This window comes from Dipteris shenzhenensis, chromosome 26 (genome assembly GCF_047967505.1).
Source record: "Dipteris shenzhenensis isolate YYH24624 ecotype China chromosome 26, Dip_SZ_1.0, whole genome shotgun sequence".
Taxonomy (NCBI): domain Eukaryota; kingdom Viridiplantae; phylum Streptophyta; class Polypodiopsida; order Gleicheniales; family Dipteridaceae; genus Dipteris; species Dipteris shenzhenensis.
The window spans coordinates 41,301,155-41,316,171 of NC_141621.1; the positions used below are offsets into that span (position 1 = coordinate 41,301,155).

General features: G+C 40.7%; 1 pseudogene; it reads right to left on the minus strand.

Annotated features, from left to right (window-relative positions):
* Nucleotides 1–5,755: 5,755 nt before the first annotated feature.
* Nucleotides 5,756–6,420, minus strand: LOC147885083 (MFS-type transporter clz9-like; annotated as a pseudogene).
* Between the last annotated feature and the right edge of the window lie 8,597 nt (nt 6,421–15,017).

The following is a 15,017-nucleotide window of genomic DNA, read 5'->3' on the forward strand; positions in this document are numbered from 1 at the left end:
TGGGAGAATGAGAAAATCTCATAGTCTTGCTAGCTCTATTGGCATTTGTCATTCGATGTTATTTCATAAGATCTGGAATAACTTGAATTGTCAAAGGAAATTGGTAGCTCCTAGTTATGGCATTTAGCACTAATTTATGCATTTACAGGCCAAACTATTAACATCAAACTTTGCTAATAGGCAGGTTATTCAGAGAAGTAATTTGACAGTTTTGCATTTTTTATGACTGATTTCAAGTTCTTGATAGATCTAAGGACAGAATGGGTAATATGTGTTTGTATTTAATTGCAATAATGAGGGAATCATCCTCTGCATTATTGACATTTTGAGTTGTGATAGAATTGTTGCATACTGAACTTCATATATTTTTTGGCCGGACATGGTTTAGAAACCCAGATGATGAGGACACAAGCGTAGCTTTGCTTACTAAGCTAATTCTCTCTTTCTCAGCTCCCTTTTTCGCGCACCATCTTGCTCCCTTTTTCGCATACCATCTTGTTACGATTAGGCTAACTTGCACTTGCTATTTGTATCCCTTGAGATCCTCCATCTTGCTATTTGTACCCTCCATCGTTTTCTTCCCCCCTCCCTCCCCTCTTCTCTCTCTCTCTCTCTCTCTCTCTCTCTCTCTCTCTTTTCAATTTGCCCCTTTTGTGTCACCATCTTGGGCAGATCACATGAATGAAATTTCATCTTGTTGGCTTGGCCCACGGGAAGGTCTAATTGGAGGTTCGACTTTGAGAAGCTAAAAATGTTGATTTTTTAAAATTTGCATTTCGAGTTTTATGATTGAGCTAAGTTGTCCTTGATATTCGCATCCCTTGAAATTCTTGGTGCTTTTTCACTCCAGCTAGATGCAGCCTTTCAGACCATCACATATCTACACCGGGTTAGATCATATGGGGACTGCACATCAGGGAGATAGAGGTTGCCATGGTTGGCTCTCGATTCCTCCATGAGGTTGGCAGTAGAGGGAGATGAGCGATGTTAGTATGCATGGACTCATAGATGGTTTGTGAGACTAGGGTTCCACATCAATAGGATATCTCCTTGTTTAGTATAGTTTAGATGTTCCTCTTGTACTTCCATCCACCATTTTGATCGAGCCATAAATATGGGATTGCAAAAAATCTCCAAATTCATACTGTTGCCATCATTCCTTTGAATGTTACCATAGTCTATATGATGCCTACATTTGTAGCACACAATGCAAAATAGTAGACCATGCCAAATAGATCTAACAAAATGTCCTATTAAAGCACGCGATATTATTAAAAGAATTGGCCCTGTTTATTAAGGCTAGTATAGCTAACTACTGCATGCACCAAGAACACAACTTGGAGAGGATGTAGAAGATCTCCATAATATAAAGTGATGAGTTGTGGAGCATCATTTCTTTGCTATTTGAAAAGCCCAAAGCTAAATGACAAGGCTTACTACAAACAAAATTATAGAAATTGAAGCACGCTTATATTAAATTGGACAACCAAATATTCAAATGTAGTACAAGTGCGAACCGCAAATTTCCCTTGCGTTGAGTGAACATTGTTAAGACATGGCCCTAAAAAATTACTCATCCCACCGCACACAGAATTAGATTAGCTGCTTAAGAAATGAAAGCCCAAATTTGGAGTCTTGAGCAAGAAGACTCCAAGATCATTGCTCCAAGGTAGCTAATCAAATACTGACCAAGGCAACTACTCCATATAACCAAGCAATTGAGCAAGTGGTCAAGGTACAAACCTACACCTCTTGAAAAAATCAAAATAAGGGAATCCCACCTCCTTGCCTACAACCTAAAGAATGTACAATCTATAGACTACAACAAGTTTCCCACATGGTGTTAATGCGTTTAAAATAGTGTCTTGTACACCCATCTTTTGACACTCGTTAATATCAATGAGTTCAAATGGAATGTTCTTATAAAAACTTTGATTGTACCAATTAAATTTTATATTAGGGAAGCACAAGCTCATTGATTTGTCAATTCACTTGGGTGTGCAACTACTCTATTTAATAACAAAGAAATTCTCAAAAAACCTTTGCAAGAAATGGGATGTGTAGTCCACTTTCTTGGTCTCTTTGGAGAGTGTGAAAGAAAAAGAGACGCAAAGGAGAGAGAATGGGTTCTCTTGTTGACAATATCTTATATAAACGAAGTTTGCAATGAATGCACCCATCTCAGACAAGATCGACAATCTTTGAAACTATACATTGCATGTGCCCAACATTACACTATACACTCAATGTACTCTAGATTTGGTGGCAAGCTTCTACTCCGTCACTCCCAAGATCACACAGAATGAGAGACAATGGAAACATATTGATATGCAAAAGAGACACAAGTTCCATAGGTTGCCAAAAGAATTACAATAAGCCTCAAAGGACTTGTGCTTGCTCGATGCACAGAGGAGTGTCCAACCAACTACTTGACTATAACCCACCTAAGAATTGGAGTCCTCAACCAAGAAATGAGCCTCTATCTATCCCTTCAGTTTCACAAATGAAGAACATTGAACGTCTACCTCCACACGCATATCAAGTCCATCCCCAATCCTCCATGATTGTTGTGTTCTTGATCTTACACCTGAAGAGTGGATGGGCACTAGTATTATGAGCACATTGATCAGGCAAGGGCACATGCTTGCAATGTATACAAACGAAAATTATAATTTTCTAAAAAATGCAATTAATCGCTAAGTCATATATGTGTGTCTAAATCTCGTCTAAATAGACTCTTAATGAAACCTCAAATCCACATCACAAGGATAAGGACTCCGAAACCATGTACAAGTGTCCCACCATAAAATCATTAGCTACATCAGCAAATTGCTCATGGGACTCCTAGTAAATCAATCATGGAGTAGTGTAGACGAACCAAACCGAATGCCCAAACTACATGATGCAAGTTGTAAGACAAAATCTTATGAGATGTGAACAAACTGTCTTAAATGGTGAACCCAAGGAAGATATGAACACATTGAATGAATTAGATGGTTTTGAGTGGGGATGCCTTCGATTTGGAGATAGTGAATGCTGCCAAGAAGTATAGGAAGAGAGAGTGCAATGTGGGGCAAGTAACGATGTTGGTGTTGATTTCATGAAATGGGAGATTATTCTTTTTAGAGCCTCTCATTATGTGCTACATTGAGTAGGAGGCGAGGCTTAGTGAGAGGGAAACACAAAAGTGAGATGGTTAGTGTGATAGAGAGGGTGAGGGCTATTAGGAGGGGACATAGGGTGAGGGAGGAGGGGGTCATTGAGCTCCATGCGAAGGCGAGTTGTGTGTGAGGTTGGGATGCAGTAAATGAGGGACGAGTAGGGTAAAGGGGCCAGTGTTGTGCCCCCTGAGCTTGCAGGCTACCCAGCTTCACTTCGTTGGTTCTTCTACACAATTGGTGTGGGGAATGCCTTTGCAATGCATAGATCACCTTCCAACAAAACTTTGGGAGCAATTCACTGACCCTGAAACCGTCATATCTAGCACTTGGCAAAATGCGACATGAAAAAATGGGTCTGCTTAGCTAGGCAGACATGGGCTACTCCAACATTGCGATGGCTTCACAGATGTGGCCTTTCAAAGCACAAATTGTGGCTTGTTCAGATGCCTAGTCAACCATTTCACTTCCACCATGTGCTCCTCTGTGTGGCACCCTGCTCAAGCTCAACTAGAATCTCAGGTCCATTAGTAGTCCATGGATGGCCTCATTCTATCGCTCCTCAGTGTCCATAGGCCCGTCGCATGTCAACTGACCCCCCAATGGATTAAGTGAACCTCAAGCGAACCAAGGGGAAGGAGGGAGCCCATCACGCTTTGCATAATTCAAGATTCTTGTTTTGTGGGTTTTGCATAAAAGGCCATTTTGGCTCCTATATTAGTGTCAATTTAGTTAGCAGCAACAGCTGAGCAAGAACATAACTGTTTGCAAAATCACAATTTGCAAAAGAGGTGGTGCATATGAGAAGAGGAGGTGGGAGTGCAAACTGTCTGAGAAGAGAGAGAGGGAAGAGAGGTCTTTTTTGTTTTGTTGTTTCTCCACTTCTTCTTAGACACACAGGCAGGAAAGAGGGAAAGATAATAGGAAAGCCAGTTATAACATAGCTATGGAGAAAAGAGCTCTACAAAAAGACATTTTAAAGTGAGTCACTAGAGTTGAGAGGGAGTGTAAAAGGATAGGGATGATGTGTGTCTGTTTAGTGGGTATCCATCATGCAACCATTTCTCCTACAACGTAAATGGATAGGGATGGTGTGTGTGTATATATCGTTTGCAGCCATGAAATCTTGTAGCTGGCAATAAAAGGCATTGTGATTGTCAAGCAACATGTAGCCATGGATGATGGGATCCTCATTTGTGTCGCACTCACTACATGCCATGCCATTTGTTCTCATGGTACAGTAGCATGTATGCATTACAGTGAGCCAGCGCATATTTGCTCTCAACCAAGTCTACTGTTCTTGGAATCTTCCACACATAGCATGCCGTGAGCACAATGAAAACAAGGAAGGTAGTCATTGCATATAGTATATTTGGATCCCCACAAGCCCGGCCAAACATGTCAACCACAACAAGTGCTTATCTAATAATCTAGGCATCAAATATGACATAATTAACATCAAACCATTTTATAATTAACTGATGGTGGTACAAGATTTTCAAAATGGGTAAGTCATAGCGAGTGTAGGACTTTCCAAAGCAAGAATAAGTGGAGGTAAGCAAATAGTAACCAAAAGAGAAAAGACATCAACAGCATAGAAAATCCTCTATGACTAACTGTGATCATGACAAACTTAATTGACATGCCGTTGATCTCACATGAGCTAGGGAGCAAACATTAGTGGAATTTACTAATGTTGGAAAAGCCTATGATCTCTTCTATCTAGGAATGACAAGTAATTTGGAAAATTGGATAATAAAGTCTGCAGGAGAAATGTAGATGCATGCTTGCAAAATGAAGGTAGTAAATATGAGCCAGAGATTGATAAAAAAGGGCATTTTGTAATCCAACAACTACATCATTTTAATCCAACAAATATGTTTGGCCTTCAAAAAAGGGCAATTCAAAACCTTATGTTTCAAAGGTTGGGGGGTGTCGATGACTTTAGTTGATTGTTTGACTTGTTAGCCCTCAAAGATTCAAAATGATGGGCACGAGCCATGTGCTACTCTGCAATAGACACATGTAGGGAGATATGACTCTCACTATGCATAGAAACACCTCCCCACAAAGTAGCCCTTAATTGCACCTCAAACTGGGCTTGTTGAATCTCCCATGCCTTTTTGGATGCCTTTGCTTGTCACTCCTCAATTTCTCTGCTTTTCTTTGGCCACTCTTGCTTGCTGTGATTCCCTTTGCTTTAGCTCTTTCTTCCTCCTCCTTGCCTCTTTCATTCTCTCCACTCCATATTCTTTGCATTCTTGGCCTGCTGGTATCTATATATATTGATCAGATGTTAGAATAATTGAATGACTATAATCCACATATGCCTCTCCTTGCACCCTTGCAATGGTAACATTTTCACGAGGGACTTGTAGTAGGTCCACCACCCGTGCATCCAGGGTTTGATTCTCTTGCAAAAAATTTGTTGTGCCCATGCTATTGAGGGTTGCCACTGCTACTCCCTCCTAGTTTGCATTCTCTGGTGTGCATGGAACCTGTCTAGTATCAACCTCTAGCAATGCTTGCTGTTCTTCATGTCTGGGTTGTTCAACTTGACTAATATTAGCCTTTGCAAATTTTGAACTCGACTCCAACTACATAGTAGGCTCTATAACAATAACCTCAATGTTTTTACATGGCAAGTGGTCAAAACAAAGAGATTCTCTATTGAATGGCCAGATCCCATTGGCATGGAATCCTGCCTTTATGTTTGACTCCATGAGAGTGATAGCTAGAGCTCGGGCTGATATGCTAGCAAGATTTGTCTTTGAAACTTGGGGACAAAAATTGTTCATTAGCCAAACAGACCTCTCTTTGTTGAAGTTGTTCTTGAAAGACTTAAAGATCGACACATCAAGGGGCTAGAGTTTGTGAGAAGTGTGTGCTCGCAATGTCACAATATCAACACCCCATTCAGTTGCTCTGGCCATAACATCCAAACTAGTGTGGCTCCCATGCCCATCAATTATGAGTAGGTGCCTGTTAGTTGGTGTGATTCCATTTGGAAGGGAGTTCTTGAAATGCTCAAACCATGCAGCAAACAATTGGCTTGACATCTAAGCCTTATTCTGCCTTGACATGATAGCTCCATCCTCACATTGGCTTAGATAATTTTGCATTGCTTTCTTGCCTTTGAATATGTAATATCTTGAAAGGGCAATGCAGCTGGATTCACACAACAAAGAATGGTACACTGCTCCCTTGAATCAGGCCTTAGCCCATATACTTGCCTTGACCCTTTTTGAGCAAGTACTTTCATTCCTCTATCTTTGGAGCCTTGCACCCCAGTTTCATCTGCATTCCATCTGTTATGAGGTGGGTATTGGTGGAGATTGTACATTGTCTCCAAGTTGTCATGAAATGAAGCACCTATTTCAGGATGGAGACTCACTATGCTTGAGTGATCAAGTGGCTCTGCAACTCAGAATGCTAGCTCTGGATGTCTTTTGCAGAAACCATCCCATCAACTTTTGCCTCCAGGAACACCATTTGTGAATGGGGTGGGCCGAGTCTGACATATAGTGGCTATTTTTAAGCTTAAATCATAAACCACAATGCCTCGATCTGACTCTTGCATTCCAAAGCACCACTCTACTAATGCCTTCTCCTCTTCCTATAGATAGTATAGGTGTTGGTCCCTTTTGTTTTTTGGTGGTTTTGCCTTCCAACCATGCACCCAAGGCAGACCAACTCATGCCTTGTATTGACAATCCATTTTCATGTGCCTCCATTGCAGCATGCATGGTCTCTTCATTCCAATCTCTCTCTACTCTTTTCTTGGTATAATTGGGTCTTGCCAGTGGGGTTGCACATGCAACTACTGGAAGATGAACCACCACTATTGGGCCAGCCATTGGTGGGGGGCTAGGGGCTAGGCATTCGTGGAGGGTCAGGTAACACTCTTGGTCTTCTAAAGAGGTGATGCAAAGTTTGGCTCCTTCCATTAATAGAAGATTGAGTGCTTCTGGTTTTCATGGTACTCATGATACCAATGCAATTACTGTCTTGTGTTGAAAAACACAAATTAGTAGATCGTGTTATGTGTTGACAAACATACAAAACAGTGTGTGATGGTGTTTTGTTGAGAGACAGAAATGTGTGTTCAAAAACACTGAATCTAATGTGTGGACTTGTCCTATCCAAAAACAAGATGGAAAGACAATCAACACTAACTGAGCAGCTTTGATGCTAAGTGAACAAAAGAAAGGAAATAAGAGAATAAGAAACAACTGAGCATATAAGCTAATGCTAACTGAGCACATGATGTGAGCATACAAGATGATACTGCCTAAGCATAATGATGCTAACTAAGCATATAATAAAATTATGCTAATTATGCACATAAATTAGTGCTATAACTGAGCGCCAGGCTAGAAATAAGCCACGCAAGAGCTGAAAACGACCCTTTATGCTATAGGATTGCCAGTCGTTTAGGAATTTTCTACTGCTTCTAAGGCATTAGCAGACATTTTCACAGATTTTGATGGAGAACAATGTGATAAATCTCTGAAGCAACTAAAAAGTACCTAGAAGGCGATGTGACTAACCATCCACATCTATTGAAGTGTGCGCTTCTTTTGGGTTGAGGCTATGCTTGACATTGCTTGATGAGAATCACACGTTTGGATTTGCAAAGACCTTCTTTGATTGTTGCTAGTTGTGTTTGGTAGTGTGGAGAGCAACATAGATTTTACATGAATCCCTCCACATCGGCAAACTCTATGGCCCCTAGCGTCAAACAATACGTCACAACACAGATTATTGCTCACAACTACGTATCTCTCAATCAAACACCTTTTGCACTCACAAAGTGGCTCAGACGATTGCATCTTGGGCATCATTTTTCTCAGTTGGTTTTTGTCGTTCTTATACATGTTTGAGATTTGGAAGAGTTGGTTGCTTGCAACCTGATTGGTTGTAGCACAATGAGGTGGATTGGCCCGTTGATTTGCCTTTAAAGGTCTTGGAGAGGTTGCAGGATCATTGATGTAAAGTTGTTGCGTTTAATGATGGAGCCATAATGGAGATTTGCATATCCAAAGCTAGATATCAGCCACCATTGTGCCTACTGTAGCATTGCATAGGAGGAGTTGTGTGGTAGGACAGACCATGTAACTAGAAAGTGATTACGAGTGATGTGGCTGGCAACATTCGTTTGAATTCACTTGACTCGCATTTGAAGGATCGTGTAAGTTGAATACTCTCGTAGTAGGGAAGACCAGTTATGAGGATACAGGGTGCTAGTAACGTGAATTTCAAAAGTTCTCTATACTCTAGACCTGTTTTACTCTGCTTATGGGTTGATATGCTCAGAATTGCATTTCAAAGGTTTGGAATTTTGGCGGCCTTGGTACTCATGAAAATGGGTGCCTTTTGGCGGGCGCCCTGTTATGTGCCCCTTTGCCCTAGATGATGGGAGAGGTTGAGTACATATTGAGTTTGTGAGGGCATAAAGAATCATTATAGGCCAGTGGGGGAGTTGTGAGGGGAGAGGGAGGGCTATAAGGGAGGCCTTGAGTAGGTGTGAGGGGGAAAGAGGGTCCAAGGAGGTGCAACGTGGGATGCAAAAGTTGAAAAAAGTTCACACGCTTTAGGCTATGCATGCTTTGCCCCCTTTTTGGAGCATTCCCTCAAGACTTTTCGAATCAAGTTCTTGTAGTGTGCCACTCAATCTATACCTCAACCTAGTTTGTATTGAGTTACATGCAGTGTGGCACATCAATCCGATAAGTACTTGGAATAACACACCTAGGATAGTGTTTTTTTATGCTTGTGCATCACACCAAGGCAAAAAAGATTAATGCTTGGTCGACCATGCAAAACATGTCCGCTGGACTAAATACTTTCCAGAGGCCTCTATCCAGGTGGTATTGACCTACATCCAAAGTAGCACACCCATTCCATAAGTACTTGTTCAGATAACACACCTAGGAGTGTGCTTTTTGAAGGTGGTGCATAACACTAGGAGGAAAACGGTGTATAATGCGTGATCGAGTATGAAAATCATATCCAATGGACATAACACTTTGCACACGTCTCAACCTAGCTGTTATTGACTCGAGTGCAAAATGGCGCACCCATCCGATAAGTACTTGTTTGGATTGAGTAGATGCTTCTCCCTGCCAATCAATCACTTTTTGCTGATTCTGCAAGCATCAACAATGGCTTAATGACACAATGGCAAGAGACTAGATTCGGATATTGAAAAATCATTAAAAAAAAAAAGCTGAACATTGGTTGGATGCATCTTATCACTGACAACATCCACAACTAACTAGGAATCTTCTAGATGCACTAAATTACTGAGAATTTGGCTTGAAGATCATGCTATTAGCTCTCAAAGTTGACTCTTGAATAGATCAATGCCTCTTTTCCTGCACTATCTTCTCATAAAAAATTTGGGGCTTTTTTTATTTTTCCTTTCCTTGATTAGAATTGATGTAAACATTTGGATCAGTGATTTATAACTTGTAATTCCTAGTTATTTCACTTAACCTTATCCCTCTTTTGAACCTTGCAACGCCTTCTAAACCCTTGAACACTTGTGGAGGTGAGAGCCTCCATTCGTCATCATGAACAAGCCTTCTTTCTAACCTAAGTGTGCACGGGAGCTGCTTTTCATGATTTAGCCTACACCTCTCACTAGAATATGACATGAGGACATATGCCACACTTGTGAACACCTATGCTACAATGAGCAATGACACAAGTGCAGGTGACCAACACCCTCGGAACCTGGACTTGAGAGAGACAATGACAAGACTGTTCTAACAATTTCTGGTTATACACCCTTGTAAGAGTTGCATGTACATGTAGGAATCTACAAGAAGGCCACATTGGTCCATCGTATCTAGAGTATGGAGCAAATGGTCTTTCTCATACTTATGAGATGTCCCATTATCACTTTAAATGCAAAAGTTATGCATATGCCTATCTTTACATCCTAGGTGTCTAAATGTACAAATGGATCCTAACAATTCATCTGATTTCAAAACGCGTTTGCATGTGACTATCACAATTGCAAGGGTAGACACAACCCTTAACACATTTGCATGTCACAACTTAATATGATAGGGACAATTCATGTAAGGAAACACCAACAGTATAAGTAAGAGATGTATTCTATCTAAGCTAGTGGACTTAACTTGTTTTATGGACTCCCTATGGACTATGCATTCTAAAGCTGGAGAGACTCTTAGCCCAAGTCTTACAGAACCTACAAAAAATATAAAATTACCCAACAAACATGAATGTAGATCCTTTTCTCTATAACTCCTCATCCTAATCCTCTTGAAATTCGACTGGCCTATGCAAGAGGGATAGCAGGCAAGGAGGGAAGGAAGATGGCAACAACGAAGCAAGGAAGCAAAGGGAGGGATAACTGCAAGGGAGTGAATGTTGGGATGGCTAGAGAAGGTAGGGTAATAAGCACAAACTCGTAGGCGAGAGAGGCAAAGGTAACTCATATTTAAAATGGGCAATCCTAAAGAGGCATTGGAATTTAGCACTTTAATGAGAAGCTCTCTTTTTATGTGTTTTTCTACTAGAGTAATTTGTTTATCCATAAATTAAAAATTTCCACCTTCAATGGCTCAACTAGATTGATATGGTAGGACAAATTCTGATTAATAGTGTGATAAATTGGATGATGAAGGCAATGGTGGATCCATTCAAGGATAGATAAGCAAGCATATGAAATAATTTCAAAGTAGAGATGTGTTGGATGAGTATGTACTAGAAATAGCATCCATCTTGTCTTCTCTCATTATAAGAATTCATTTTTAATTCATTTTCTTCATCCACATGGGATTACCATACGCATCTTCCTCAACATTATCCAAAGATAAGATTTTGAATTCTTGGTCTAGCACCATGTTGGCTATGTCTTGGGTTTAGCCTTTGCAAATCATATATTTGAAATATGAGCTTTTAAGAAGCTTTCTATTGATATTTAACAGAATCCATGTCATGAAATGGGATAAAATTGAATATGGAAGGAATCTACTCTCGCAAATGGAATCGTAATAGCCGTACATAAAGCTAGCAATATTGCCATGGAATAGGCATAAAGTTGGGCTAGAGACTCACTAGAGGTAGGGAGTTTTACTGAGAAATGTCTCAATAGGTGAAAAACCTGAAGATTACAAAGAATCCCTTGTCCCAATTGGGATAGAGATAGAAAATCTTCTCCTCTCTCTCTCTCTCTCTCTCTCTCTCTCTCTCTCTCTCTCTCTCTCTCTCTCTCTCTCTCTCTCTCTCTCATTTGTGTTAGGTGCAATTAGCTTAGTTGATTGATGAGTCCCTTTTTTCCAAGGAAGATGAGTAGGAAATAGGAAAGAAATTGCTTGCTCACCTTGTGAGATATGGAAGATATAGGAAAACAAGGAGAGGAAACTCAGCATGCTTTAGCCTCCATAGCTAAGAATGAGCTCTCATTCCATGAAAATACACAAGGGAATATAGGTTGGCCTACTCAAAATGCATCTATTACATCAAAATTGAATCTCACACTAACCTTTAATTTCAAATGGGAGATTTTATAGATCTTCTCCACTCTTTGAGTTTGCTATTGGTTAAAGTCACTCTACCTAGAGAACTAGTCCATGGCATCCTTGCTTCTAACCCATTATCCATTACAGTTCCTTATTGCCCTACCTTTGTGAAAAAGTAGTTATTGGATGCCCTTACTCTACCTCCTTTTGAGAATTCAATCAACCTAGATACCTGAGATCCTTAACCTCACTTTGATACCATATAAGTAGCGAATTAGTCTACTAATATAACAAGAAGGGCTTAGGGTTAAAAAACATAGAATTACAAGTTCCATGCGAGCTATCCATTGAGGAAAATAGTGTAAAGAAGTCTCTTGAATGTGCAAGCCTTTTCTTGTATTCCACACCATGGTAGGCCCATATAAAGGCCAACTCATTACCTTATGTTCCCTCTCTTAAGGGGTTACACGATTTTTGGGGTGGTGTCACTATCCAAAAATCCACCATAAAACATGTGTATATTTCTTGCATAATTTTTATCCCTCTTCTGTACATATACATGTTTTAATTTGAATTAAAAATTCCCCTTCGTACATGTAGAAACCATGATTACATCCAATAAGTATTTTTCTACCCTCTCCTATTCGTATAGGTTGTAAATTCCCCCAAATCAAAAAATCATCTAAACCTTACTATGCTACATGTGGTCTAGAGTGACTCCTCCGAGCATGAGTTTGTGACATGTGAGTAAAATTTAATGCTCTACAATTTAGTCATCTAACCTAAAAACATGTCATAAAAACATTTGCTTAAGGAATTCATGCATGCAAAACAAGGGAAAGCTTGATTAATTTGGAGTAGTACACTTAATTCAGCTTCCACTAGTATGCCCATTGCATATTGGAGCACAAAGTCATTGTGCAAGGTATGAGACCAAGTTGTGGCTTGGGCATTAAACTAGGAAATATTGGAAGGGAAAAGCTTCCGTGTAAGAAGGCTAAGGGGAAGAATGATAGGCTATGTCGTGAACTTTGTGGGAGCAATGGGGAGAAGATACACAAGACATTTCCAATTGCCATTGGAAAGCTTTAGATAAGTCATGTGTTAGAATTTCCAAGGTTGCATTCTTACCTGGGTTTTAATAAGCTTGGTCCTTGATGTGTATTAGCTACTTCTTCAAGTGTAATATACTCCCTTTGACTACATTTCTATGGGTGAAGGCTTAATCTGCACCTAAAATGGCCTTGTGTAGAGACCTATAATACCAAAGATGGATAACATATAATCTTTCAAATAAAGGCTATGTGAAATCTAAGTCTATACTCAATGATCTAAAAATAGTTTAAGGTCAAATTTGTAAGCATAATTAGCATGGCATGCCCTTTAGGAAACGTTCTCTCTTGAAAGCAATTACTTTTTCGGTTATGTGATTGCCATGCTCAAGGACATCTCAATAACTTATCCCCCAATTTTGTATGCATAAAAAAATATGAGGAACGATTTATGCCATAATTTGGCTCTCCACCTTAGCTCAAACTTCTTTAACATAGACATTAATTAATTAACCTTTTAGACATGACAAAAGGACACATGACGTCTTACCTTGTAGAATTTAAAATAACCTCTACTATAAATGAGAATTTGTGGTCCAATTAAAATATATATTTGTTGTCCACTTAAAAAAATTGGTAGCATAATGTAGGGAAAGGCCATTGGCTTATAGTTGTGCGTGATGAAGTTTGAGATGAAAGGTTAAGATAATAGCAATGTGAGTTGAAACATCAGCACACTGTAGCCTTGGGATTTGTTTTGACTTGATGTCTTAGGGAGCCAATATTGAAGTTCCAAGGATAGAAGTCCTAGAGGGGACCTCCCTTGCTTTCCTGGCCATCAAAGTGCTAGGAAGCTAGCATTCCCTCCATGTGAGCTTCCAACCAAGGACGTTGGCAATTGAGCCTGCAAATCACCTAATTTAATATTCTTATTTTGCATGCTGCTAACAGATCCAATAGTTGAGATCGAGTGTCAAGTGACGAGCGAGTGACCATGTAGAATGAAGAGGCATGGAATGTGTGTGTGTGAGAGAGAGAGTCTAGCTTTTTTCCCACTTAAAACTATACCCAGCCAAATGCCATAAACCTCCTTGACATTGTACACAACAAAGTAACTTCACATAGATGCGTGTGCACGCCCCCACCCACACACACACACACACACACACACACACACACACACACACACACACACACATGGACACACTCTTTGTGGCCTAAGCTAACAAGTGAGAGGGATCTTCTGGAGGGAATTGAATGTGGGGCAGCCAGCTTAGGTGGGCAAACATCCAAACTGCTTGAGTAGAAGAACAAGTTTGAAATCCCCTCTTCCTCTCTTGTTTCACCTTCCGTCCCTCTCACCGACTCCTATGGGTGCATTGAGTAGGTCTCAGGGAACTGGTAACTTTCAAGCTTGATTATTGTTATCCAGAATACTACACCGAGGTAGATGTGCAACGCTTATGGTGCAAATGAGTCGGGCGACATGGAAAACTCGAGACGAAGTGGATGCGAGGAGGAGGTGAGAGAGATGAAGCGGATGTGTGAGGAGATAGAGAGAGAGAGAGAGATGGGAAGAAGGATGCAAAGACGACGATGGAGGAGAATGGAAGGATGTGTGTTGCATGCAAGAGACGTGGAATGTGCGTGTGTTGCTTCAAGACGTGAGAAGTTGGCTAAGATTGCGAGTATCAAATTATATATTCTTATGTACAACTCCTACACGTTCTCCCATGCGATTTCCGACCATCACGCTCCTTCACCTATTCTCCACACTCTCACTTCGCCGGCTGCTTCTTCTTCCTCCCATCACCTCAGCGTGATCATGGACGGCAGAACTGTTTGCCGCTGGCGATTATTTCAATGATCCAGCGGAGAAGACTGCAATATTGGATTGGCACCCACAGTAGCCGAGAGTTCAGTTGTGATATCGGGAGGGCGAACATCATCTCTTAGCTCCTCTCCAATCGTCTCCCAGCCATGCTTCCCTAGCCTTGCTTCACAAGCCATCACCAGCGGCCGCCGCAGCTTGCCTCATCCCACTTCTCTTGGAGCAAGCATTCATGCGCTGATCATTTTGCGCATGAGCCTCTTCGTAGTGTTCTTCTTCATGCCTCAGACCCGTTGCACCACCAGCCTCATCAATATTCCCACAAGCGTTATGAAAATCCTAGATAGAGCTCTTTCCAATCGCCTTGCATATCTAGGCTGAGACCCGTTGCAGCAGCCTCAAATCATTCAGTTACTCTACCACCAAGTGTATGATGAAAACTCGAGATACAGCTCTTTCCAGCCACAGTCGTGATCGCACC